The 13,537-nt window shown below is 40.5% G+C and overlaps 2 protein-coding genes and 1 pseudogene across 2 annotated transcripts in view; all 3 read right to left on the reverse strand.

Annotated features, from left to right (window-relative positions):
• Positions 1 to 1,631, reverse strand: part of LOC115435836 (uncharacterized) — a 1,131,008-nt gene extending 1,129,377 nt beyond the window's left edge. Inside the window, exons 1-2 of the mRNA XM_030158449.1 lie at positions 1,518 to 1,631; positions 1,236 to 1,353 (exon numbers count right to left, since the gene is read on the reverse strand). The gene's annotated coding sequence lies outside the window, so the exon portion shown is untranslated. The remainder of the gene's footprint in view (positions 1 to 1,235; positions 1,354 to 1,517) is intronic.
• The window catches only part of LOC115436291 (zinc finger protein 239-like), an 887,505-nt gene that overhangs the window by 853,312 nt on the left and 20,656 nt on the right, over positions 1 to 13,537 (reverse strand). The window lies entirely within an intron of this gene.
• The window catches only part of LOC115436240 (zinc finger protein 850-like), an 82,406-nt pseudogene continuing 77,662 nt past the window's right edge, over positions 8,794 to 13,537 (reverse strand).

A 13,537-nucleotide genomic window follows, 5' to 3' on the forward strand; every position in this document is an offset into this window, starting at 1 on the left:
GCTCTCCAAGTGCTTTTAGTTTATTTTTAAATATGTGTATTATTGTTATGAAAAGGACAGAGTTTATTTTTGTTTTTAATATGTGTATTATTGTTATGAAATGGACAGAGTTTATTTTTGTTTTTAATATGTGTATTATTGTTATGAAATGGACAGAGTTTATTTTTGTTTTTTTATATGTTTATTATTGTTATGAAATGGACAGAGTTTATTTTTGTTTGTTAATATGTGTTTTATTGTTATGAAATGGATAGAGTTTATTTTTGTTTTTGATATGTGTATTATTGTTATGAAATGGACAGTTTATTTTTGTTTTTGATATGTGTATTATTGTTATGAAATGGACAGTTTATTTTTGTTTTTGATATGTGCGCTATTACTGCTCTGAAACGAACAGTTTATTTTGATATGAAATGCTGTTGCAAAATGGACAGAGTCTATCTTTGATATTTCAGCAATTTTGTGTTTTGTGCTCAGTCAGAATTTAGTCTGATATGTGTAGGATTTTTGAGTCACTTCTGGGATTTGACAGGAATTTAGGGTCAGTAGAAGGATGGGGTAAGGGGGCGGGAGATTCTCCGTTAAACTTCATCCTGCTCCTTTTCAAATGTTTGACTTTCTTTTATATATATCCTTTTGTTGTTTGGTTTGAATGTTGTATTTGAAATAAACAAACAAACAAACTTGTTTAATATTTATGACCAAAAATCTTCATGTGTGAGGAAAGCCGATGACCTCCAAGTCATGACTGTGAATTGTGACGTGGAATGGAATGTAGCCAGTCAAGAAGTGAGCTGACATGGAAACAGGTGTAAATAAAGTTCGGTGGACCTCAGACATGAAGTCATGTTGACCAGCTGGTGGAGCTGTGGGAAACCTGAGAATGTCTATTCAACGTCTCCGCCAAGTTGTACCACAACCCAAATGACATTGTTGCGTCTTGTGTTTTCCCGTTTGTTGCTGTGTTTCTTATTCTCGTTTTTTGTTCGATCATGTTTGATTACGTCAGATTTCTGTCTTGGAGGACTAGATTCTAGATCGGTGGTGGGACAGAATCGGTATGTGTGTGGTGTGTGTGTTCAGATTATGGGACCACACCACACACAGTACCATCCAAACTGTTCAATGCCTGATTATTTATCTTCATGTGTGGGGTCTGGAACAGGTAAAACATCTGTTCATCTGTTCTGCCCCCCCCTTTACACAACAAATATTTGAGTTTGTGACAGACTCACTGTGTTAATGACGCTGTGATGGAAATGTCCCCAATGGTCCAGTGAAACTCACTCCTGTTCTGGACGACTTCAGCTCACATGATTGTCCCAGTCAGACATCGGAGGGGATTTACTGAATCTGCAAAGACAAATGGAGCCGATGGAACATCATCCAATGGTTGAACTCCAACCAAAACCAGTTTGAACCAGTAATAAACGTCACTAAACTGGTGAAAGTTTATGGAGAACGAATCAAACACCACAAAGATGAGACTGAACCCAGAGAAAGAAGAGAAAACTGACCTGTGGAAGGCTGATGGAAGAGTCTAAGTGTTGGTGTGTCTCAGGTGAACTGTGTCCTGGAATGGAACAGAAGCTCACCTGATCCCACAGGTTCCACCAGCAGCAGTGGGAGGAGCTTAGTTGGAATGTCTGTCAGATATGTCCTGATGTTAATCTCAGTCTGAGTAGATGTTCTGGAATGTCACTCTGGTACGTTTTCCCTGAAGGCAGGACGCTGAAGGAGTGGGAGGAGTCTGTGGGTGGGGCGGGTGTGAAATATGTCTGGGACGGAGGAGGGACAGCCATGATTTGAGTGGCTGTGTTCACTATGTGTTGTAGTTGTTTTGGACAGGAGGCGGAGCAGTCTCTGTATCACATACAGACCTGATCAAAATCTTAAGACCAGTTGAAAAATAGCTAGAATTTACCTTTTGCACATTTGGATCTTAATGAGGTTTTAAGTAGAGCTACAACATACAAAAGCAAGAAGGGGGAGTGAGACAAAAAGCACTTTGAAAAAGTAATTTATTGAAAACAACAAGTAAACTGAAATAGGCTGTTTATCATCTGATCAAAAGTTTAAGACCGCAGGCTATAAAAGCCAAAATCTGCTCAAAATTCTCATTTTCTGTCGGGCATTCACACAGTCATGCCCTCCTGATGGCTAAAGCTAAGAAGCTTTCTCTTCTTGAACGTGGTTGGATCATCGAGCTGCATAAGCAAGGCCTCTGGCAGCGTGCCACTGCTGCTGAGGTTGGACGCAGACAGTCATTCTAAATTTTTTGACAGATCCTGAGCATTATGGAACAAAAAAATCAAGTGGTAGACCCAAAAAAATTACACCTGCGCTGAGCCGGAGGATCCGATTGACTGTCCGTCAAGACACAGGGCGGTCCTCCACCCAAATTAAGGCCCTTACTGGTGCCGACTGCAGCGCAATAACTATCAGATGGCATCTGCGGGAAAAGGGTTTCAAAAACAAAAAAACAATTCAAAGACCTCGTCTCCTACAACGCCACAAAACTGCCCGTTTAGACTTTGCCAGGAGCATCAAACATGGGACACTGAAAGGTGGAAAAAAGTTTCATTCTCTGATGAGAAAAAATGTAGCCTTGACGGTCCAGATGGCTTCCAACGTTACTGGCATGACAAGGAGATCCCACCTGAGATGTTTTCTACCCGGCACAGTGGAGGGGGGTCCATCATGATCTGGGGTACTTTTTCATTCAGTGGAACACTGGAGCTTCAGGTGGTGCAGGGTCGCCAAACGGCGGCTGGTTATGTGCAGATGTTGCAGCGGGCATCCCTCATGACTGAGGGCCCTGGTCTGTGTGGGAACAGCTGGATTTAAAAACAGGACAACGCTGCAGTTCACAATGCTCGCTTGATGAAGGACTTCTTCAGGGAGAATAACATCACTCTTTTGGACCATCCCGAATGTTCCCCTGATTTAAATCCCATAGAGAACATTTGGGGATGGATGGCAAGGGAAGTTTATAAAAATGGCCATCAGTTCCACACAGTTGATGCCCTTCGTGAAGCCATCTTCACCACTTGGAGCAATGTTCCCACCAGCCTCCTGGAAACACTCGCATCAAGCATGCCCAAACGAATTTTTGAAGTGATTAACAAGAACGGTGGAGCTACTCATTACTGAGTCCTACTGAGGAAATTTTTTGTTCTGGTTTGGAGAGTTTTTTGTAATTTTTTGAGCGATGGTCTGAAACTTTTGATCAGCTGATAAACAGCCGATTTCAGTTTACTTGTTGTTTTCAATAAATTACTTTTTCAAAGTGCTTTTTGTCTCACTCCCCCTTCATGCTTTTGTATATTGTAGCTCTACTTAAAACCTCATTAAGATCCAAATGTGCAAAAGGTAAATTCTAGCTATTTTTCAACTGGTCTTAAGATTTTGATCAGGTCTGTACATGATGGGGGCGGGGCTTGTGCTCTCCTCAGTTTGTGGAAGAAGTACAGGCGTGTCTGATCATTCTTGGTCCAGTGATGTGATGCTGTCTGTCCTGGACAGACCCTCTGTGATGGGCCCCCCCAGGAACCTGGTGCTGCTCACCCTCTGCACACTTCTGTTCTTGGGTCTGTTCTAGGTTCTAGTCTATCCTATGTCCTGTTCCATGATCTGTTCTATGTTCTCTTCTCTGTTCTGTGTTCTGTTCTATCAGTCCATGGGCCAAGACTAGATATTTGGGATGTTGGTACCACCCAAGGGGGCAAGTTCTAGTGATGCATTTTGAAATGGCCTGTATCTATAGATAATATTTTGCGATGATAGCCATTCCACAGTAGTAGCTTAGTCACAGCTATCAGCCATCGAATAAACCCACTGTAAGGGACAAAATCAGAGGTCATAAAACATCATTTGAATGTATGGAATGTTAATACCAACACAGATTCACCACATTCATGGCCAGTTCTTTGTTGTTATCAAAGATCTGAGTTACATATAAACCCAAATAAACAGTTTAGACAGTAGATAAGTGCGTACTGCAGCATTACACATATAGCAGTCTGGTTGATGAATAGTCTCTCTTCCAACCTAAGTTTATTTAAGGTTAAGTGAAGTAAGGTGGTAAAGTGAATGTGAGAGAAAGTCCTTAAGGTTAGAAGAAAATGTATATAATAGTTTAGCAGTTTCATTATGAGCATAATTAACCCATAAATACTTACATATACGCATGTGACCAAAAGCATCTACTGATCTAAACTGTTTAATACTGACTGATCCATTAATTCTACCAATACATGTAAATAATTGGTGTAAAATACAGTTCTTCATCTTTTCATGGTCATCAGATATTTTACAGGCATTTGGACGTTCAGAGGCTCCGTAGTTACCATGGAAACACTGTCATCTTCTACAACATTGATTCACCAGTAAAACCCGTGGAGTTGGATCAGTGACCGTGGATGGACACACTGGGTTTATGTTGAATTAATGACAGATTGGACTGAAAAAGACACTATTTCTCAAGTTCCATGATGATTAAGGCACATGATTCATAATATAGGGAGATAAATATTTATTATTAATAATATTTTCTGGAGAGGGGGTGGGATTAAGTAAGTTGCACTTCTTCCCACCTCTTTTCAGCCACATAAATGAAACTATTGTGCTGTTCTTCTGTCTAAGATTGTTATAATTGTTGATATTTGTATTATTATTTATGTTTTGCTTGTTGCATACATGTTAAATTTCATTGTATATTCGGAATAAAACACTACATCAAATCAAAAATAAATCAAAACTCTGGTGCTAAAAGTACCGAAGTCACATTTTTGGACAAGTTGAGCATATAGACATGATGTATTTGTTTAGCTAAGTCCACCCTCTAAGTGTTTTTTAACAGACTTTTTTTGTGATATCAGTACTTTTAGCACCAGGGTCTTCAAATACAGCAAAATAACTGATTTTCACAGAAAAAAAAAAAAGCAAATCACAGAGGATGAAATGATGATCAATGGTGATAAATCACTTAAGAAAGGTTAAATAGAGGGAACTGAGACAAAAGTAGTATCAGGCATTGAAGGTGTGCCCGCTTGGGTGCTGTCCCTGAGTCCACTTTAAGTTCGGCCCTAGCATCCAGACCTGCAAAGACACCAAAATACCTTATGTGTTATTTTCTTGTCTGTTTGCATCGGGATTGGCATGAGAACATGTGCTCTTATGTATGAAATGAAATGGTACATTGGTTTTCTGCTCTGTAGTTGTGTCATTATTAAACTGCTGTCCTTGGTGTGATCACTCAAGGACTTTCATTTGCTTTCATTTGCTCTGTATGAAAAGAGAATGTATCATCGCTTCACTTATTTCAGTCTTAACTATGTCTTGACTAAGTCTTAAATAAACATTGATATTTACTTGTCTCAGATGCGGTGCTTGAATGGAATGAAAACACGTATATTATTTTCTGAAAAAAACAATCCATTGTTAACATCTTCCAATAAAATCTGAAAAGTAGAAGCATAATGTAATGTCACAACCTCATCTTGGACCAATTCCACTAGCATGTTTGCAGGAAAAGGTGGAATAATTCAGAAATACCACCATACACTGTTAAGTGTAATGATACATTTTTTTGGAAAAAAAGAGGTATATATATACAGGGTGGGGAAGCAAAATTTACAATATTTTGAGGCAGGGATTGAAAGACAGTGTATGACCAATTAGTTTATTGAAAGTCATTAGAATTTATTTGCCACAAGAAAATTTCCATAATAGAAAATGTTTTTATTCTATGTGTCCTCCTTCTTTCTCAATAACTGCCTTCACACGCTTCCTGAAACTTGCGCAAGTGTTCCTCAAATATTGGGGTGACAACTTCTCCCATTCTTCTTTAATAGTATCTTCCAGACTTTCTGGTAATAGTTTTGCTCATAGTCATTCTCTTCTTTACATTATAAACAGTCTTTATGGACACTCCAACTATTTTTGAAATCTCCTTTGGTGTGACGAGTGCATTCAGCAAATCACACACTCTTTGACGTTTGTTTTCCTGATTACTCATATGGGCAAAACTTTCTGAAAAGGTATGGATAATAGTGTTAGGTATGATTATGACATGTTTGGTTTCAAAACAATGGACGTAGTGCCTGCTGAGAAAAAACAACTAAATGTTCATTGTAAATTTTGCTTCCCCACCCTGTATATATATATATATATATATATATATATATATATGTGTGTGTGTGTGTGTGTGTGTGTGTATATATATATATATATATATATTTTTTTTTTTTTTTGTTTCATATTAAATAAGTGCCTATATTGGAAACATCATGATGCAGCAGTTTTTTTCAGATGCAGTTTTTCAAAGTTTTCAAATGCATTTCAACTTTAGCCTAATTTTGAGTAATAAAATCAATTAAAAAAAAAAAAAAAAAATCTCAATACTTTTAAAATAATTCATTCATGAAAGGGTTGAGTCGTCTAAACTCCTGGAGTGCTGCCGTCTTTGTGACAGAACACTGAGGCCACACTTGGAAACACCAGCATCCATCCATCTACACATACATCACACTGACCAAGGCAGCTCATTATGATGGGATGGAAATCTATTTGTAGACTTTTATCTGGACTCTGAGACAAATGTGTGGTTTTTGTTGGTGGATGAAAATAATCTTAAATGTGTTGTTTGACGTGTCCACATGAGTTAGTTTGTCCTGTGTGTGGTTGTGAACTCCTGTTTGCTGAATCATCCAGAACTTTGCCGACTGCTCTGAGCTGATGGAATATGTGAGTGTCCAACTGGTGCTGAGTAGAGTTGTGTTGGTGTTTAGTGTTGATCAGGGACTGGAACCCCAGGCATATATGATGGTGTTGTGGAGCTGATGGGACATGTAGACTCGTCCTCTGATGCTCTTCAGATGGGACTGTCCTTCAGCGAGGGGTTGAAGGTCCATCCTGTCCAAGTCTGGCAGATCCACTGTGTGTCCACCAGTCCAAGCAGGTCAGTGTCAGGGTTTCTCACACCACACTTGGTCCTTCTTCCACCATAATGTCTTCAAATGCATCAGCTGTGGAGAACCACCGTCTCCATGGTGACGACATAATCGCAGCCACAAGTGTCAAAACCAGGAGTAGAACTGATCCAATGAAGTGACAAAACAGCATTAAAGAGTCCGGCCTCCTTGGTTCCAATAATGTGAACTGTGTCATGGATTTGATTTGTTTTGATTCTGGACAGTAAATCCACCCTGGAACTGACTGTTGTCTGGACATAGAACTGAATTAGTAAAGTTTTTATCCATGTTGTTGAGAAAATGACCTTTTGCTGTCGCCGTCTCTGGATCAGATGATTGTGATTCCTGTGTTTAAGTATATAAGTAAGTAGTTTTTAGAAATAAGTTATTTTAAATATTTAAATTACAACTAATGATGAAAAAGTTCATTTAGATTTTAACTTTTATTAAGATTTTAAGATTTGAACCACAACCTGATGAAAGCTCATTCAAAGTGACTAAAGTTAAGTGTATTTTATTAAGATATTTAAACTAATGAATTCTTACAGTTTTATGTTAAACTTAACTAGTAATCGTTTATGCTTTCAGATTGTATTAAAAAAGGTTAAGTTATTCTGTAAATAGCTCCACAACAAGTTACTTTAAATTCATGTTACAAAATACTAACCACAATCAAATACATAATAATAAACCACAGTATGCAGTCTACAAATAAAGTCACCTTGTTCTGCCCTCACTATGTGTGAAGCCACCCTTGCAGAGCGAGGCAGACAGTTAACAACAGAAGGTGAAGAAGAATCAGGAAGAGACCAATTTGTGTTTTCTTTCTTTCCCTTCTTTTAATAAAATACAAACAAATACATGTATTACAATGTGTGCTGAAATATGTTTCCACTGTAAGCACTTCTTAACTTTTACCCATCCTTTTTAAATGCATGAATTAACAACCATACATGAATTAAACAGCTAAATATTCCAGCAATTACAATCCAATCAAATAAGCATGTACAGCATATAAACCATATGAAATTTACTTAAATATGCAATAAGGGGCACAAGAAATGCAGTAATCTTGTACAGAATGCACACAGTAAAAAACCTCTTTCTGAACTGCATTAACATTACATGTAATCTAACTGGCATGAATCAAAAATACTCCAATGCTAATAATATGCACAAGTTTCTCCCTGAGTGCACAAATAATTTGCTAGTAAAGGAAACACAGCAATTGCTACCAAATAGCGTCTGCATTAGCTCTGAACTGAGTACATACAAGCTAGCACTGACACAAAACAGACTGCCACCTGACTCAAATATTAGCAGTGAACAGAACGCTTCTACCACAAAGTGAAAGCTTATTTGTGCTCTGTAAAAGATGCTAGCAATCATGCTTCTAAGTTAATGACAAAATAATCATAAAACTAATATTTACAGATGTATATCTGCCCAGATTTATCGACCAGAATGAAAGCTGCACATAACTTCAATGGCGTGGCCAAACAGAATGATAACAGTACATACAGGGCGCCCACAGATGGCACCATTCAACAACTTTAAGAGAAGAACACACCTATGAACACAAAAGTTAATAGAAAGCCGTTCAATGAGCCGTTCAATTCAACTAAAACTGAGATTACAGTTATAAAAGTCCGTTCACATCAAACCCTGAGCGCTTACCGCCTGTCTCTCCAGAGTCTCAGTGAGTCATTCACGCTGATCATTCTTCTCTGATGGTATCCACGCTGTAACAAACTCCTCTTGCTGCTGTTGCCATGACATCATCTAAGCTCCCAGTACCCAACAACATTAGTGTCCGCCATTTTAAAGGGTCTGGGAATGTGTACCTAATTTATAAATTGGTTCCACCTGGTTTCTCCCGCAGAAGTTGGGTTAACAGTCAGTACAATGAGAGAGAGAGAGAGAGAGAGAGAGAGAGAGAGAGAGAGAGAGAGAGAGAGAGAAGAGAGAGAGAAGAGAGAGAGAGAGAGAGAGAGAGAGAGAGAGAGAGAGAGAGAACAGATATACTGTATGTTCAGGGGAGAAGACAGGAGAGTTTGGGTTCCAGGGGAGCCAGCAGGTGTCCTCTGACCCGGAGAGAGAGCAACCATAGTCTGAGCAGGACCAGGTCCGCCTGCTCCAGGGATTCAAATTCTCATCTCAAGAGTCCTGGGTCCACACCAGTCCACTTCCAGATTCCTCACTTAAAGTCACATTCAGTCTTTTCCTCCTCTCCTTTTCGTTGTCACTTCTCCTGTCGATCAAACCTCCTTCCATTCTCTCCTTTGTTTGAGTTTCCCTCCACCACACAGCTCTCAGGTGGGTCTGATTTCTACCCTTCCCTTCCCCCGCCTTACCAGTGATGTCACCTCCTGCTTCCTGCTACAGAGTGGTGCATTAGAACACACTTCTGTACTCTGAAGACAACAAAACACAGCTTTCAGTCTGGTGTTTGTCTTCACATCTGGATCCTGTGAAGCCTGATCTGGAGGTTTTGAAGTCTGATGTCCTTGTCAGAAGAAGTCGGTGCTGCTGGTTCAGACAAACTGGTTTTCTTCTTCTCATCTGATGCTGAGGTACTGTTTGGTCCAGACGTTGATGATTCACATCTGCAGTGATGATGGGAGAGAGCAGAGGATGACCACAATCTGTTTGGACATTGATAACACTCCAGCTGTTTTGGTGTGTTATGACACTGATTGTGTAGAGTCTTACTTTTTGTACAACTGTTCAGTTTTTCTCTTTTGTGAAAATGTTTGATATGTTCATGTTTGGTACATAGTGAACCTGTGGTAAGAGATCTGTCTCTGAATCTGAACTGGTTGGGATTCTCTCCAATATGGGTCTGTTGGTGACGCTTGTAAGAGGAAGATGACCAGAATATCTTTGTGCACCTACCACAAGGGTACATCAGCTTTGAGGGGTGAACACAGCAGTGAGTACGTAAAGCAGACAGGAATTTGTAAGTCTTCCCACACTGGTCACAGTCATATGGTCTTTCTCCAGTGTGGATGCGTTGGTGGTATTTAAGCCCACCCATTTGGGTGAAAGTCTTTCCACACTGGTCACACTCATATGGTCTTTCTCCAGTGTGGATGCGTTGGTGGACTTTAAGCCCACCCATTCTAGTGAACATCTTTCCACACTGGTCACAGTAATATGGTCTTTCTCCAGTGTGAATGTGTTTGTGCCTTTTTAACTTCCAAGCCAAAGTGAAAGTCTTTCCACACTGGTCACAGTCATATGGTCTTTCTCCAGTGTGGATGCGTTGGTGTTTTCTTAATTCACTTGCTGTGATATAAGTCTTCTCACACTGGTCGCATTCATATGGCCTTTCTCCAGTGTGAATGCGTTTGTGTTTATTTAAGTCACTTGCTGTGATAAAAGTCTTCTCACACTGGTCGCATTCATATGGCCTTTCTCCAGTGTGGATGCGTTGGTGTTTTTTTAAGTCACTTGCTGAGAGAAAAGTCTTTCCACACTGGTCACAGTCATATGGCCTTTCTCCAGTGTGGATGCGTTGGTGTTTTTTTAAGTCACTTGCTGTGATATAAGTCTTCCCACACTGGTCGCATTCATATGGTCTTTCTCCTGTGTGGATGTGTTGATGTTTTTTTAAGTAACTTAGTGTGAGAAAAGTCTTCCGACACAGGCTACAGAAATATAGTCTTTTTTCAGTGTGGATGGGTAGATGTTTTTTTAAGTCACCTGCTGTGATGAAAGTCTTCCCACACTGGTCACAGAAATAGGGTCTTTCTCCAGTGTGGATGCGTTGGTGTCTATTTAAGTCACTTGCTGTGATAAAAGTCTTCCCACACTGGTCACAGTCATGTGGTCTTTCTCCAGTGTGAATGCGTCGGTGCCTCTTTAGAGTACTTGAAAAAGTGAATGTCTTCCCACACTGGTCACAGTCATATGGTCTGTCTCCAATGTGGATGGTTAGATGTTGTTTCAGCCCACCCATTGTGGTGAAAGTCTTTCCACACTGGTCACAGTCATACGGTCTTTCTTTAGTGTGGATGCGTTGGTGCATTTTTAAGCGACTTGCTGTGGTAAAAGTCTTCCCACACTGGTCACAGTCATATGGTCTTTCTCCAGTGTGAATGCGTTTGTGTCTATTTAAGTCACTTGCTGTGGTAAAAGTGTTCCCACACTGGTCACAGTCATATGGTCTTTCTCCAGTGTGAATGCGTAGGTGTTTATTCAGCCCATTCATTCTGGTGAAAGTCTTTCCACACTGGTCACAGGTGGGTCTTCCATCCATGTTTGCTGGAATCAGGTGATCTTGGTCTTCCTCCAGATATGACTTTTAAGGTTTCAGTTCAAATCCACCTTTGGCTTCTCTCTACATGAAAACACACAGAAACAGAAGAGGTGGTCACTGAAATGCAATGGAAGAGAACAGAACAAACACATCTGTTTGGAACCAGATTAAGCAGATAGACAAAATCAACTAGTTAGGCAATCGATGAAGCATTTTCAAGACAACCAATATTTGATGGTTTCTCCTTTAAGCTGTAGGAGACTTTCGTCACCAATTTTTCATCAAATCTGTAAAACCCCAGTCATAGCCTTGGTATCATGAATCCATAAGTCTTTCTCTGATTACTCACCTGAATCTCTTCCCTCACGGTGAACAATTTCAAACTGTCATCCACCATAAACAAACCACTTGTTTACAAAAAGGGTCAGTAAGTAACTCAGGCATCTTTGGAATTTTTTGCGACGTGCACTGTGGGAAGTGGAGGTTTGCGCCACCGCCTGGCAGCGGCAGTACAACTATATGATATTATATGGCTGCAACAAACACGATGTGGAAATGGCTGAAACACGGAAAAACAGCTGGGAAAGACTGGTGTGAAAGACCGCTTGTGCAGTTAGGAGGAGGAGCCTATGGTAGCCTGGAGGCACACGGCTCTGAGACATGAAAGTGACCACATCAATTTGACAATTACCCTGTTTTTAAAAAATCATCCTAATTAAAGAATCCGATTTTGATTTAAAATTGATTCATCATGCAGCCCTATATCTCTGTTTCTCCCCCTATTTCCCCCATCCTTCTCTCTCTCTCTCTTTCTCTTCCTTTACCCTCTTACTTTAACCCCAACTGGTCAAAGCAGACAGCCATCCTCCAGGAGGCGGGGTCTGCTCCAGGTTTGTACCGGTTAGAGGTAGTTTTTCCTACTACAGTTCAGGCCTGGTATTCAGTCTCCCACGGACTAGAAACCCTGACCTAGTGCTGCAACAACAAATCAATTAAATTGATCCAAATCAATTCTTCAAAGAGTTGGCAACGAATTTGGCAGTCGATTCGTTGGGTCTTGAGTACGTTAGTCATGAGGCATGGCCGCACTTTGTGTAGTGAAACAGAGGAAAACACAGAGCAGCATGGCAGAGTCTTCGGATACCGAGCCTGATCAGATAAAGGCCCGTTGAACAGCTTTGGGAATACTGACATCTGCTGGTGTGTTACATGTGGACTAGGATCTCTTAGTAGTGATGAGCCAAATTAACCGAGGCTTTGATGTGTGTATCAAGCAAAAGTGGGCGTGTCAAATTAAGCCCACACTCGAGGCCTCGTTTTGCTCAGGTTACGTCATTGGTTCATTCTAGAACCCGACCAATTAATCAGGCTGATTACAGCGTATCAGCGAATAATCAACATCAGCCAATATGTAACTGATTTATTAACTTCTTTGCTGTGGAGATTCTGTTGCTCACTGCTCCTGTGTGTGTGTGTGTGTGTGTGTGTGTGTGTGTGTGTGTGTGTGTGTGTGTGTGCACGCTGGCCGGAGAGTTAATGGAACAGTAAAGTGTGTCGGTTTCACCTTCACTTCCGCTCGGACAATGACGCTATCAGCCCCACACATGCAGAATCACGGACCGTTAACACCCCCCCCCCCCCCCCCCACACACACACACACACACACACACTCATGTCTGTGCCCTTCCTGTCTACCTCACAATTTTTCTATGGCAGGCCAAATATATCACTATTCGCCACTCCCAAAACGCTTCCAACCACTTCCAAAACGTTGTAAAAAAAGTCGTCCAAACCACCAAAACGCCGTAAAATGCAGCGTACAAATATAAAATGCCGTAAAATCCCCTCCACTCAGAGGAGTTTTCAGGCATTAAGCTACGTTAATCTTTTGTACATTAAATGTTTGAAGCTGTCTCACAGTGGTATCAGTCACCTTTTCATCTGGTGAGTCTGTGTGAAAATATGAATGAAAATAGCTGAGTGCATACATAGGCTTTTCCTTCCAGCAGGTAAGAAACAGATGCAATCAGCAGCAGGGAGATCAGCGTCGAATGGCCTTGCTTTTATTGCAAGTTTAATTAAGAACAAAGCCATGTGTCTGCATGAGTGTCCACATACATGCACACATACACATACTATAGACATACCTGATGTTTATTGTTACTGCATACCAGAGTTTTCAAACGAAATTTCAGCTCAGGTCATGGTAATACAGCATTGCCTGTCACATTTTCATTTGAACAGCAGACGGCAGTATTCACTGTTACAGTGAGGCCTCCAGTAGTGAACCATTTAATGAAGC

This window comes from Sphaeramia orbicularis, chromosome 16, assembly GCF_902148855.1.
Source record: "Sphaeramia orbicularis chromosome 16, fSphaOr1.1, whole genome shotgun sequence".
Lineage (NCBI taxonomy): Eukaryota > Metazoa > Chordata > Actinopteri > Kurtiformes > Apogonidae > Sphaeramia > Sphaeramia orbicularis.